The 13,493-nt window shown below is 45.1% G+C and overlaps 1 protein-coding gene across 8 annotated transcripts in view; it reads right to left on the minus strand.

Annotated features, from left to right (window-relative positions):
- LZTS2 (leucine zipper tumor suppressor 2) overlaps nucleotides 1-13,493 on the minus strand; it is a 64,227-nt gene that overhangs the window by 36,220 nt on the left and 14,514 nt on the right. The window contains exon 1 of one of the 8 annotated variants that reach the window (XM_082224787.1): nucleotides 4,354-4,770. The exons of the other annotated variants lie outside the window; for them this stretch is intronic. The gene's annotated coding sequence lies outside the window, so the exon portion shown is untranslated. Of the gene's footprint in view, nucleotides 1-4,353; nucleotides 4,771-13,493 lie in introns of those variants that run through there. 8 annotated transcript variants of the gene reach the window in all.

The raw sequence follows: 13,493 nt of genomic DNA on the forward strand, positions 1-13,493 counted from the left end.
CAACGGCTTTTTCTCGGAAAAAGGAAAAACTCTGATTTAGTGGGGACTCTGGTATGCAATCTCAAGGGCTATGGGGTAGGATCACTGGAAGATCAAGGAGCCCTTTGGCCTTTGTTTGCTTCTGAGCCTCTACACTCCCTTCCAACAATGCTCTTGGCACCACGAGGCATTTGCAGTGAGCCCCTGATGTTGCCACCCCCTCATCTGTTCAAGAATGCCAGGCGGCTTCAGGACTGGCTGGCAGAGTAGATATATCTGTGTCCTGCTTGCGGATCAGAGAAGACAGGCCTGCCCACATCTTCCTTGTCAGGAGGCTGCTCCAGGCCTTGGTGTTTATTTGCTCTTTGGATTTCTGCTTCTTCAAACAGATGTGCAACCCCAACCCCCTGGTGTGACTGTGGCAGCCATATGATTCGCCCAGCAGCTGTTCCTGGAAATTCACTGGAGAATCTTGCTATTTGGTAGATATTGGGGGGGTGGGGTGGACGGACACATGGGAGGGGCTTCTCTTAAAGGCCTATGACACCAATAGTGGAGAAATGTTATTTGGTCGGCAGTGTTGTCTTTGGAACAAGGACAGATTCAAATCCCTATTTGCCCACAGGACCTTGGGCAGGTTTCAGCCCAACCCATCTCACGCCACTGGTTTTGAGCAATGGTTAATTGTAAAGAACTGAAAACACCCCAAATATCAGATGGTTACAACTCTTTAAACCTGGTCTTTTCATATATCAGCCAAAAAAGTTGGACATAAAAAAAAAATCAAAGTCTCATCCACTTGTGAACTACAGGAAATGTTTCTGATACATTATTTCCCTGTATCAGGAATTTTTTTATGTCTGATTTTCACTGTTTTTTATATTTGCTGTAAGCTGCCCAGAGTGGCTGGGGAAACCCAGCCAGATGGGCAGGGTATTATTATTATTATTATTATTATTATTATTATTATTATTATTATTATTATTTTCATCTTCTTATAACAGCCTAGCAAGGTAGGTAGTTTTTAGCACATGCCATTAACATTTACAGTACATCTGCTCTCCATCTGTACAAAGTTTAAAGTGATTTCAAGGAGACTGTTCTACAACAGGCCAGAAAGCAACCACCTTAGGACACCCACAGGTGGTTTCTTATTTGTCTGTTGGGAACTATGGCACTAAGATATGGCCCGAGTGCATTCAGAGATATGGCTCATTTTCTGATGATGTCTCTCTGAAATGTTTCAAGTGCTCCTACTACATTATGTAGCTTTTGCTCCCAGATGGCCCAATCCTGTGTAAGTGTCCTCAGAAGTAAGTCCCACTTGGTTCAGTGGGACTTACTGCCTAGCTAGTATGCTTAGGATGCAATCATAAGAGTTACACAACTCAAGGGAAAGCGAGCAATAGACTGCCCTTGATCTGACACTAGAGGGCAGTATGTTAGTTAAGCTGAAGTTTGCAGACGGCTACACATTTTTGCCTGTTTCTGACAGATGTTAACAATCTGTAGTCCTGCTTTCAGAGGTCTCCCCTGTATGAGTTTTCTTCCTGTCTTCACCAACCTAGTGCCTTTCAGAAGCTTTGGACTGCAGCTCTCATCAACCCCAGCCAGCAAGTCTTTGTAATGTAATCCAGGATGTCCTCTCTCCCTCCCAAGTCCTTGCCTTCTTCACCCGAAGAGAATTCACCAGGCTGGGCAAACACCAGATGGGGAGAACACTCCACCCATAGCACATCACACTCTCCAGCCCAAAGCCTCACATGACAGGATGGAATCCATCATGTGCCGCCAGTCATGTGCTTACAGAGCACATTAAAGCCTAGTAAATGTTTAACCCCTTCAAAATCTGGCACAGGCAACCTATCCAGCTGCTCAGGTTTGGCTGGTGAAACGATGACCAACTTTAGCAGCTCACGGGGGGGGGGGAGGGGGCAGAATCATAACAGGAAAGAGAGGAACAACATACCTCTCAAATATTTCTGCTGTGCCACCCAAACAGAACAGTGTCACAAGAAAAATGTCAGAGCAATCACATTGGGTGAAGACCTCAAGGTGAGTCAACATTCAGGCACTTTCAGAACTAGCTTTCAAATTCCACAGCTTTCTGTCAATAGTTTGAACAGAGATGAAATAAATCTTCCAGCTTGGAATAGGATTAAGCTTGACAAGCATTGCCAAGGGCTCATCCAGACTTCCCCTTGCATCATTGCTCCCCCATCCCAGGAGAAAACCCCAATCTTTACTGCTGAATCGGAGCAAATGTCAGTCGGGTTTTCTGCAGATTGATGTTTGTGCCAATTCAGCGCTAAAGAGTAGGTTTTCCTGGGGAAAGTGGCAGGGGAAACAGAAAACTGCTCAGACCCTTGATTTCTAGGCATGGGACAAGTGGAAGTGTGTCCCAAGAGAAAGCTGGTATTTTGAGAACTAAATTACTGAAAAGTGGACTATATTTATAACCAGCTGTTTCATACCAAGAGTTGCTCAGGTGTTCAAAGAAATGAAAGTGCAGTTTTGAAATCAGTGGTTAAGATCAGGCAAGTTTCGAAATCTTGATATTCCCTTTTCCTTTCTAAACAAAAGTATTCTATTTATTATTAAGTAAGTATTATTACTTACTTACTTACTTACTTACTTATCTATCAGTATTTATATACTGCTTCATCATCAAAGCCTTTAGATAGCTCACACAGAATACAAACCAGTGTTTCTCAAACTTTGGCCCCCAGGTCTTGTTGGACTACAACTCCCATCATTCCTAACTAGCAGGACCAGTGGTCAGGGATTATGGGAGATGTAGTTCAAAAATATCTGGGGAACCAAGGCTTAAAAAGGCTGCTTTAGGATTACAGAAATGGACCCTGAGCATCATCCAGTCCAACCCCCTGCGGTCCCATATGGGGATTGAAGATGCAACGTTGGCCTTAACAGCACCATGCTCTAACCAACTGAGCTATCCAGGCATATTTAGGAAGAGCCATTTATAAGCAGTTACAGTCCTTGCACAGTCGTAAAGGGAAGTGGCCAACCACCGGGGGCGGGGGCAGGCAATTTCACTCAGGCTTAAAAAGATGACATCCTTTGTTAAGAGAAGCTCTGCAAACTTTGGAGCTGAAGCTACAGCCCCTTCATTAAACAAATCTGGGCAAAGCAAACGAACAAAGCCAAGGCTGTTTTCCCAACTGGAAAACACGGGGGAGGCTTGGAATTAAGGAGCCTCTGCAGAGACTTGCTCAGAGCCCATGGGAGGCGAGAGGAGGCTTTGGGGCCAAGAATCTACCATGCACAAGGTGGATTCCCAGGCTGCCTCTCCCTGAGATCCAGGCTGTTCTTCTTCACCCTTCCTTCTTTCCAAATTCCTTGCACTACACAATACAGAGAAGGACAAGGAAAGGAAAGGGGTTACGTGACAGTCCTTCAAGCTGCCATCTGTGGCATGAGGTGGGCTAGTCTCTCTGTCGTGGCACCGCCACTTGCTCGGCAGGACCAGAAGGGGGCAAGGCAGGGTGGTGGCAGGTGTGCCACCACTGCCAACGCGCTGCTTCCACGGCCCTCGCCCCACCCTGCCGCGTCAAGTGGCAGTGCTACCCCAGGACAGCGCAGGAGACACCCCACACACACACCTCAGACACCACGATGGAGGACATCCCCTCCAATATCAGGCAAGACTGTTTTATGCCATGGATAGAACTCATGTTGCATTTTCCAGAGCAGAACTTAACAGGCCAGGAAGAAGGCCTGCAGGGCAGTGTGGAGTAGTGGTTAAAGTGCTGGACTGGCAGGCCAGTTACTGCAGAACAGGGGTCCTTGAAAGCTTAATTTGGGTGAGGAAAAAGAAGCCTTTTGTTGTCTATTAGGAAGAACATAGGAAGCTGATTTATACTGAGTGAGACCATTGATCTCTCTAGCTCAATATTGGCAGCAGCTTTCTGGGGTTTCAAAAGAGATGCTCTTAGCCTATCTGGAGGCTCCAGGGATTGAACCCGATACCTTCTTACCTGCCAGGCAGATGCTCTCCCACAGAGCTACAACCTTTCCCCCCAAATATCACTGCAAAAAGCCAAGTCAGCCTAGCTGCAGAGAAGTGCACAGGAACACTGGATGCTGCCTTATACTGAGCCAAGCCATGGGTAAGTTTAACTCAGTATTGCCTACATTGATGGGCAGCATTTCACACAAGGGTCTCCCCCAGCCCTACCTGGAGATGCCGGGGATTGAACTTGGGACCTTCTGCATCCAAGGCAGGTCAACTGCCACTGAGATATGGGCCTTGCCCCCATAGGAAATAGGAGCCAGAAACCCTTGCCAGTCTACTGCAAACCAGCCAATGGATTCCAATCTACCTTCAGCCCACCAGAACGCACAGAGTCCTACCAGTGCACTGTGTCACATGGAGAAGTGTGCATGCAGTCATAGTCCTCTGCTTCAACATCAGCAGGTCCTCCATGGAACTTGAGTCCCCACCATCACTGGGCTTTCTGAGGCCAGGTATCACCTGCAAGGAAAACTGGCAAAGCACCCTGAGCACCAACCACAGACCACATCTTAAGACATTGCTCAGTGGTCCTCCCTTTCACGTGCACCAGTTTGGCTTGTTCTGTAGAGGCCTCTGCCTGCAACAGAAAGGCACCCATCTCTCTACTTCATCCATCTAAAACCCACTAAGGTTAACTGGGAATGATGATTGGCACAGGTAGAGAGCAGCACCAACCACCCCCATCCCCCGGCAGATCTGGAGCAGAGAAAGGGTCCACTATAAGACTCTCCGCCTCCAAGAAAGCGCATTCCTTTGCTTCGTGTTGTCAGCTGGGGATTTTCTTAAAGAAAACAGAGACGAGGAAGCAAGTCCTCTTGGCAGGCATCACATCACCAGATGGGGCGGGAGGAGGTGGAACATTTTTTATTTGTTTGCACAAATCCAGATCCAAGTTGTTGCAACTTTTGCCAGGCAGACAGGAAGGTTTAGAGTCCTAGACCGCAACATCTCTCAACTTAGCAAGCCCTAAACATTCAACACCAAAGGCTGTTCCTTAGGCCTACTGACATCCAGTGTAATTCTTCTGTTTCTCCCAGAGGGGAAATTCCTCCCCAAAGGGTGAGTCACTTTGCTCTCGTGTATAAACCTAACCCATTGCACTGGCTTGAGATGCAGGAAATTAAGGCACGCATTGAAAGCTCTGTCACAGACTTCCTGTAGAGCTCTCTCTCTAATCAAGGGGCCTTTTGCACAAGATGTTTAGAAAGATACAGGTTGGGCAGATGAAGCAAGTGCTAACTCCAGAAGAGCAACAACTCAGCACTCCAAGATTCTAATTTGTTTCTACCAGCCAGAAACTTCACAGCAACCTTTACCAACCAGCTTCAAAATATCACCTTTCTCTTTCTCTGGCCCAATTCAAAGGGTACAAACAGTTCCTTTCAGACTCAGCCAGCATCCTCCAGGGAGGTGTGGCTTGAGATACTTCCTAAATGGATTTTTAGATTAAGATTAGCTTAATGATCATCAGACAGTATGAAACCACCTATGGCTACAGAAGAACCTTAGAAGAAGATGCAGTACTACTAAACCTAAGGCCACCCAAATGGAACAAGAAAGCAAGCAAGCTTTTGAGTGCTCCAGAATTCCTCAGGCAGGATGTCAAACAAAGGAGAAAAATATGGTCTAATGGTAAAGCCATAAATCTGAATTGGTCTTAAAATAGAGCAGGGGAACAGCTAGGTGCTGTGCTGGTTTCGGGTCATACTTTGGGATTTTGGTATGAAGAAACAAACAATGGCTGATTCCCCCTTTTTGGAAAAGTAAAATCCAGCAGATACCCAGATCTGTTTCTAGCAGGTTCCTTATGACAGAAAACACACATGACAATTCTTACAATAGGAAAGCCAGAAATTAATTTTAGCTGGTGTACTCTTTTCCCTTGGTAAACCATAACAGCGTGACTATTGAGTAATACTGTCATATTTGCTTTCCATGCATCTCCTAAAATTACTTCAGCATTACTAATTCCTCTTCTGTAACATCCAAACCCAGAGTTAGCTGAAGATGTAATTATTCCTGTTGCTCCATTCCCCCCAAATGTGCAAACTAAGACATGCAGCCTGATCCGATGCATCCTTACTCAGAAGTAAGCCCCCATGAAATCAGTGACATTTGCCCCCTGGTAAATGTGCAGAGGGCTGCAGCCTTAACAGTGTGATCCACAAAGTCAATGCAGTGTACACTCCTGCATGGCACTGCAGAGATACATTATCAGGGCCTCCTCAGACCCAAGAATTTCTAGCCATACCCAGACTCCGTGTGCATGTGCATGTGTATGTGTATCCGTGTACCTGTTAAATGAGGGAAACAGTTAATGAATCTGATGAAGTGTCATTTAGTCCACAAAAGCGCATCATAAATGTGTTTGTCTTCTAAAGCTTAACAGCTCTCTCCATATTTTTTTTGATGCCACAAACTAACATGACTACAAATCGAAGTTTTGAAACGGGTTGCTTATTCACTGGCTAGGCATTGTTGGGACTCCTCTGACCAGTCACAATAACCCTCTGGGAAACAGTTTCCAAGGCTTATGGCTCCCAGCCAGGAGCTCTTGAAAATGCTCCTGCAAATCACTGGAAGTGACACAGTCTCTCTTCTCCAGGTACAGCTGGAGGGTGTTGGAGCTGAGGAGGCTGTGCATGATGAGAAAATGCATGGTCTGCACCTTGTAGTGCTGCAGACCTTTACGAGGGTGCTGTGTCTGCCCCATAGTCCCTTGCAATGCATACAGAGGAGGCGGCTAGATTTATAAAGGACAACCAACCATTAATAATTGCAACTCAGAGGACACAACAGAACACCCTCCCTCAATCACAGAGCATTCAAAGAATGCTGTCGAGGAGATGCCGATCCACATCAGTGACAAAGACAACATTTCTGGTTAATTGATCAGAAATAATAACAGAAAAAGCACAATGCAAATTAAGTTTGTGAGCTGGGCAGTGGAGGAATCCTTGGCCACACACTAAACATGTACTGTGGGGATAAACATGTGGTTAAAAGCATCAAGACGTAAGTAATCCTTCTTGAGATCTTTAGAATGCGCCCCAAAAATGGACCAGAGCAGCGGTTGGGGACCTGATGCCCCCTCCAGATATTGTTGGACTACAGCCCCCTAATCCCTGATCAATGGCCATATGAGTTGAGGCTGATGGGAGGCCACCGACAGATAGAGGGACACACCTGGGCTAGAGCAAAGCGAGCTAAGGGGTGTGTGTGTATGTTAATGGCCACGAGAACCAAAATGAGGGAGTTTAACCCAGAATAAAAGAACACTGTAGCTGCAATCTTATGCACATTTCCCTGGGATTTGGCCCTACTGAAAACAGTGGGATTTAGGGCTCATCCACACTTGTCCTGTGTTTGATTTCTATGCACAGGTCTGCTAGGTTTTTTGGTTGATATTTGCTCCGATTAAGCAGTGGACTGTGGGTTTTCCTTTGGAAAGAGGTGGGGCAAAAGAATAACTTCTCAGATCCATGTCTAGAAATCACAGGATAAACAGAAGCATGGGCAAGCCCTTACTTCTTGGGTTGAGCAGTGTTTTGCGACAAGTCTTCCAGAACAATCTAAAGAGCGGATGTGGTCAGTTCCTAGCTTTGCTTTAATAGTCAAGTATCTTATGGCCACAGAAAAGTTGGGACAGTATCGGTCATCATAGTTGCCTAATCAAATCGCCTAGACTGGCATGGGATTTGCGAGCGACCACGTCTGCCACATGATTATCTGCTCTGCTTTTGAGCGACCACAACCAGCTCAAATGACCAATGCCTGGTGGTCATTTCTAAAGAGGCGTGTTAGGCCTTAGGCCCATGGAAGCCACATCCTCTTGAAAACCTTCTTCATAATCCCACACGTGTGGTGGTGAGTTATGGTCACTTACAAGAGTATGGAAAATGCACCTTCCACATCTTCACAGGCACCAGCTTAATTACAAGTCTGCAGCTTCTCAGGCTGAGTCCTGGCACTGCAGTTCCTCAGGCTGAGCCCCAATGAGCCTTGCCAAACAACCATTCCTAGGGCTAGAATGCTTCTGTAACATCTGACCCAAACCGAAAGTCTTGCCATTTGAACCCATTGCTTCTTGTGCCCCCCAGCCAGAAAGCTAAAGGAAAACTGCATGATATCTGCTTTGTTGCTATCATTACAATATTCCAAGATTGTTAGCAAGCCATCCCTTGCTGCATGAGGGCTGCTTGGATGGATCAACCTATGCCCATTCCGTGGGGAAGGATGGAAAGATCTGTCACTTTTGGTGCTCCCAGTTTCTTGTTTTTCTAATCTTAAATACAGTTCTCCTTATTTTACATCGATTTGAGATTATTATTATTTTTTAAAAAATCATGAAAATTCATCAGCACATAATGCAAATTTCTCCAGTAAACACGTTTTTAATACACCGTTTTAACATTGTTCATTATTCTAAATAGCCAATCATTATCATTAATTCCTCCATTTTGGATACTTTAAAAACATGCAAGTGTAGGGGGTGTTTATTTCTTCGTTCATTTGTTCGTTCTCTCGTTCGTTCATTCATTCATTCATTCATTCCAGCCTTTCATGCATGACAAAACACATCTGGGGCTACTGCGAATAACAACTTCACCTCCTGAAAAGCTATTAGTCTGCAGAATAATGTAGACCAAAGAAAGCAGTCCCATGATTTTCATACCACCTAGTGGGAAGAAAGGAATGTCTCTAGGAAATAAGGCCTACCCATTGAGCTCTAGTAGAAACCCAGCCAGATGGGTGGGCTATAAATAATAAAATTATTACTATTATTATTATTACTATTATTATTATTATTATTCACTTCAGTGATGAACCTGTGTCTGGACTGGACCATTGTAGACTGGGTGGGGAAAGGCTTATTTTAATTTTTCTTCTACACACATACGCCTTTAGGTAGAAAATACTTTCCCCCTGACATTATGGATTTTATGTGAATGATTTATTTTTTAATGCAGGACCTTTCAGTTTCCCATACTGGGGTTTTAAGACCTTCAGGAGAGGCCCTCTGATCTGTTCCAGGAACTTGTGAAAGGGTAGTCTTTGCATTTTATTGCTGTTCTGTTTTATTATTATTATTATTGTATTCTTGTCATTAAACACCTTAAACACCATTTGGTAGGAAGGCAGGATTGAATTTTGCAAGCAAACAAATTAATCAATTTGCCTACCTTGCCCACCCCCAATCTTTGGCCACCTGAAGTGGTACCATCTCCAAGACCCCCTACCTTGAGAAAAGTCAGAGCATTCTGACAGTGAAGACTGTTTATTTTGCTGGAGACTATACAATATACAAAGGGATTTGACTGGAGATGACAGGAATTGACAGGAGAAGGAACTCATCCCAAGGTATGTTTAAAAGTGTGGTCTCCCTTCCTGCTTGACTCAAGATCAGGTGGAAACAGTGAGCAAAAAAATAACCAGACATAATCTGTCTCTCCAACCCACAAGTGGGAGAGGCTGTGATGCAAATCCTCTCAAACTTGGTCTAAAATCAAAACAGCCAGCCAATTCACAGGACCCAAAAACTGCCTGAAAACCTGGGTTTCAGGGATGCACAAAAAAGCAGTTGTGAAAAAGAGGTCTGTGTCAGGGGGCCCATTAAAACTTCAAAGCACATTGAGCTCCTTGGAGGAAAAGGTGGGATATAAACAAATGGCATGACTGCTTCAACATATGCCCAGAAACACTCGTGGAGAGGACTATCCTCTCCATGGAAAACCAGGCTAGCAAAGATAGTCACAAGGAAGCAAAATCTATTGACTCCTAGCTCCTTGCCTGGTACGCTAACCACTAACTTGCCACTTGGATAGAACTATGCAATTCTCTGCATAAAGTTTCTAGTTCTCTTTGAGGATTTAAAAAGTTAAGAGACATGAAAACCATGTTTGTTCTTGCAGCACGTGGGCCCTGTTCATGCTCAGAAACAGATCTATTTGTTCTCCACTAAACTTCCCTGAAGTACACCATCTCCTCCAAATGACAGTTCCAAAGATCACCGCCCCTCACTGTGACACACGCCTACAGTCACCTTGCTGATCTTAAAGAATTAAAATACTGGAGGAAAGGGACTTAAAGGTCATTTCATCCAAATCCTTTTCCATTCCATTCACTAGAAGGTCTTTCACAGACCATACAGTGGTACCTCGGTTTACAAGCATAATCCGTTCCTGGAGGTCCGTTTGTAAACCAAAACAGGTTGTAACCCAAGGCGTGCTTTCGCCAATGGGGCCTCCCAAAAAAAATTGTTTGTATAGTGGTACCTTGGGTTACAAACACTTTGGGTTACAAACTCTGCTAACCCGGAAGTAGTACCTCAGGTTGAGAACTTTGCCCCAGGATGAGAACAGAAATCAAGTGCCGGCGGTGCGGCAGCAGTGAGAGGCCCCATTAGCAAAAGCACGCCTCAGGTTAAGAATGGTTTCAGGTTAAGAACAGACCTCCGGAACGAATTAAGTTCATAACCCGAGGTACCACTGTAATCCAAAAAAAATATGTTGTAATCCAAAAAAAAGTTGCAAACCGGGACATGCACTTCTGGGTTTGACGTGTTTGTAATTCAAAACATATGCAAACCAAGGTACCATTGTAGTAATAAATTCAGATAACATAGAAAAAAAAGAACACTACAGTCATACCTCGGGTTGAAGTAGCTTCGGGTTGAGCATTTTCGGGTTGTGCTCCACGGCAACCCAGAAGTAACGGAGCATGTTACTTCCAGGTTTTGCCGCTTGCGCATGCACAGATGCTCAAAATGACACAGAAGCGGCGAATCGCAACCTGCGGATGCGGGTTGCGTTCACTTCAGGATGCAAACGGGGCTCCGGAACGGATCCCGTTCACATCCAGAGGTACCACTGTACTCAGCAGTAGTGAAAAATAATAATGCCACCTAATCAGTTTCCCATAGCAGCAGGGTAAAAACAGTAAGAGTACACAAAACAGACAAAAGCCTTCTGGAAAAGCCAGCTCTTGGGAGATGCCAAAATGAATGCAGTGTCGGGGGCTTGACAAACCTCTATGGAGAAAGCATTCAACTGTCACGAGCAGATCCTGCTCCCAGTGGATGTCCACCATACCTAACCACTGTAGTCCAGGCATTGGTCACCTCAAGGCTGCATTACTGAAATGTGCTCAATGTGGGGCTGCCCTTTGGCTGGTTCAGTAGCTCCAGCTGGTGAAGAATGCAGAATGTAGTGGCCAGACTCCTATGAGGACACCTGACATGTGACATCATTTTTAGAACAACTGTACTAGCTGCTCATCTACTACCAAGGTTCAAGGTCCTTGTATTAATTTATAAAGCCCGGTCCAGGGTGCCTTAGGGAACCACCTGAACCCTTATATCCCAGCTTGATCAATGAGATCATCTATACAGGAATGTCATTGGTCATCCCCCAAGTTGGCAAAGCCCATTTCTCAGCAACAAGAAACAGCCTTTAGTTTCATCGGTTCAGTCCTGTGGAACAGAGGTCCAAGCAGGTGCCTTATGTTCCAACCTTCAAATGCCTGTTGAAAACCTTTCTATGCCTCCATGCTTATTCTCTAGTCTTAGATAATATTCTTAGTGAGAAAATATCCTTCACTGGGTTTTTTAATATATACATATATGGTTTTTACTGCATGGTTTTTTGTTTGACTGTTGTAAACCACTTGGGTTTTTAATGAATAGAATGTTTTTTAAAAAATAAATAAGCAAGCCATGTCGGTGTGAAGTGTGGCTAGTTTTCAGCCCAGAGGCAAATTCTGTTTCTCATTCAAATGCATGCAAGTTGCCTCTGGACTCAAAACCAGCCACACTTTGCACAGACACAGCATAAAGTACAGCACATACATCTCACCTGATTGCAAACACTTTGAGCTTTTGGGAACCTTTGACAGATGTGCACGTCAGATCTGGGTCTGGCTGTTCTTTTGTTAGAAAGGTTCCATATGCACCCTTTTCTCTTCCCTACATTTACCATCCCACTAGTCGGGTGACATAGAGCTGGAAGGGCTCAAATAGAGTTCTCACCTGGGGTAGACAATGCTTGGCACCAGCCCTACTGCAGTTATAATGTGGGGAGGGAGGGAGTTACGAGAACACTTCCCTTCTTGCATTGAAGTGCATAACTCTTTTACATTTGAGCAACGGACCCATGTTCCTATCAAACCTGCAGCCTTTAAAAATAGCAAACTTTGCTGCAGAACAAACTACTTGAAACAAAAGGGTAGGGAACTTCAATGGCAAGTGCTTTCATTTTGCAGCAGCACCTATGACTAGGAAACTAAAATGAGGGGGGGGCTGCCTGGGTTTGTTGCCCTTGCATTAACAAAGACTTCCTCCAGAGGATCAGGACATTGTCCTGCCTGACCTGGTAATGGAGGAACAATAGCTGGCTCAGTGGGATTTGCCCGCTAGAGTCACAATGGGCAGCAACAGTGGCTTCAACTGGGGTGCTCATGAGGCTAGCATGCCATCCATGCTCAAAATGCAAGGTAAATTCTCACCAGCACTAGCTAAAACTGGGACAGTGCTAAAATTTGTTCCTATCCAAGCTCTTAAGCAACCAACCAACCATCCACAGCAGGCTGATCATTGATTACTCACAGAAGGAGAAGAAGGAGCAAAAAGAAAGTTGTGCTCTTGCCAGTGCCAACCAGGAGCTGTGGTGCCCAGCACTGGATTCCCCTGGCACTAGGGAAGCACATCTTGCCAAATGTGTTTAGGCAAAGGAGCTCCTCAGCTTTTTAAAGGTCCAGTTATCTGTGCTCAGGCAGAGCCTTTCGGTTCCTTATCTGCCCCCCACAGCCCACATGCAAAAAGGAGGCTTAAAGGAAGACCACAGGTGCAGGCCACAGCCTAAGCAAAACCGCCTCATCAATGAACCCTTAGCTGATGAGAGAGCAGGAAAGCAGTTAAGCCTGTTCCTGCCCAGGAGATGAGAGAGCGGGGCCATGTCTGGCTCCATCTGGAGTTTTGCGCAGACCACGTGCATGTTTCAGCTTGCACTAAAATAGCTGCCAGACTTGGAGGAAAACAAACTTCACTTAAAGGGGAAAGTGGCAGCATTTTCCACAAACAAACAAAGGGTGTAAGATGCACATCACAGAGATTCTTTTGCTTAACAGACCCCAAAGGACACCAAGCAGATAACCGGTGGATGGGGGGGGGAGTGGGGGGGAGGCATTCTATTTCTGGACAGATGTAAGGCAATAAAAAACACTGTTCACCACTGAGGAAGGAGGGAGGAGATAATGAGCCCTCCCTTCACAAAACAAGCACAGTGCCAACAGCAACATCTTGCATCTTTCTTAAATGCTATTGTTTCATTTCACAGCTGACCTGTTTATCTCAGAAGACGCTCTCCCCCAGGTACCCAAATCTCAGGCCTCCACATTTATTTTGATTTCACCAAATTTATGTAGCGCTTGATTGTAATAAAAACTCTAAAAACAGTTTGCAAGAAATATGAAAACTGTCAAT

Source organism: Podarcis vaucheri (genome assembly GCF_965113315.1).
Source record: "Podarcis vaucheri genome assembly, chromosome: 5".
NCBI lineage: Eukaryota > Metazoa > Chordata > Lepidosauria > Squamata > Lacertidae > Podarcis > Podarcis vaucheri.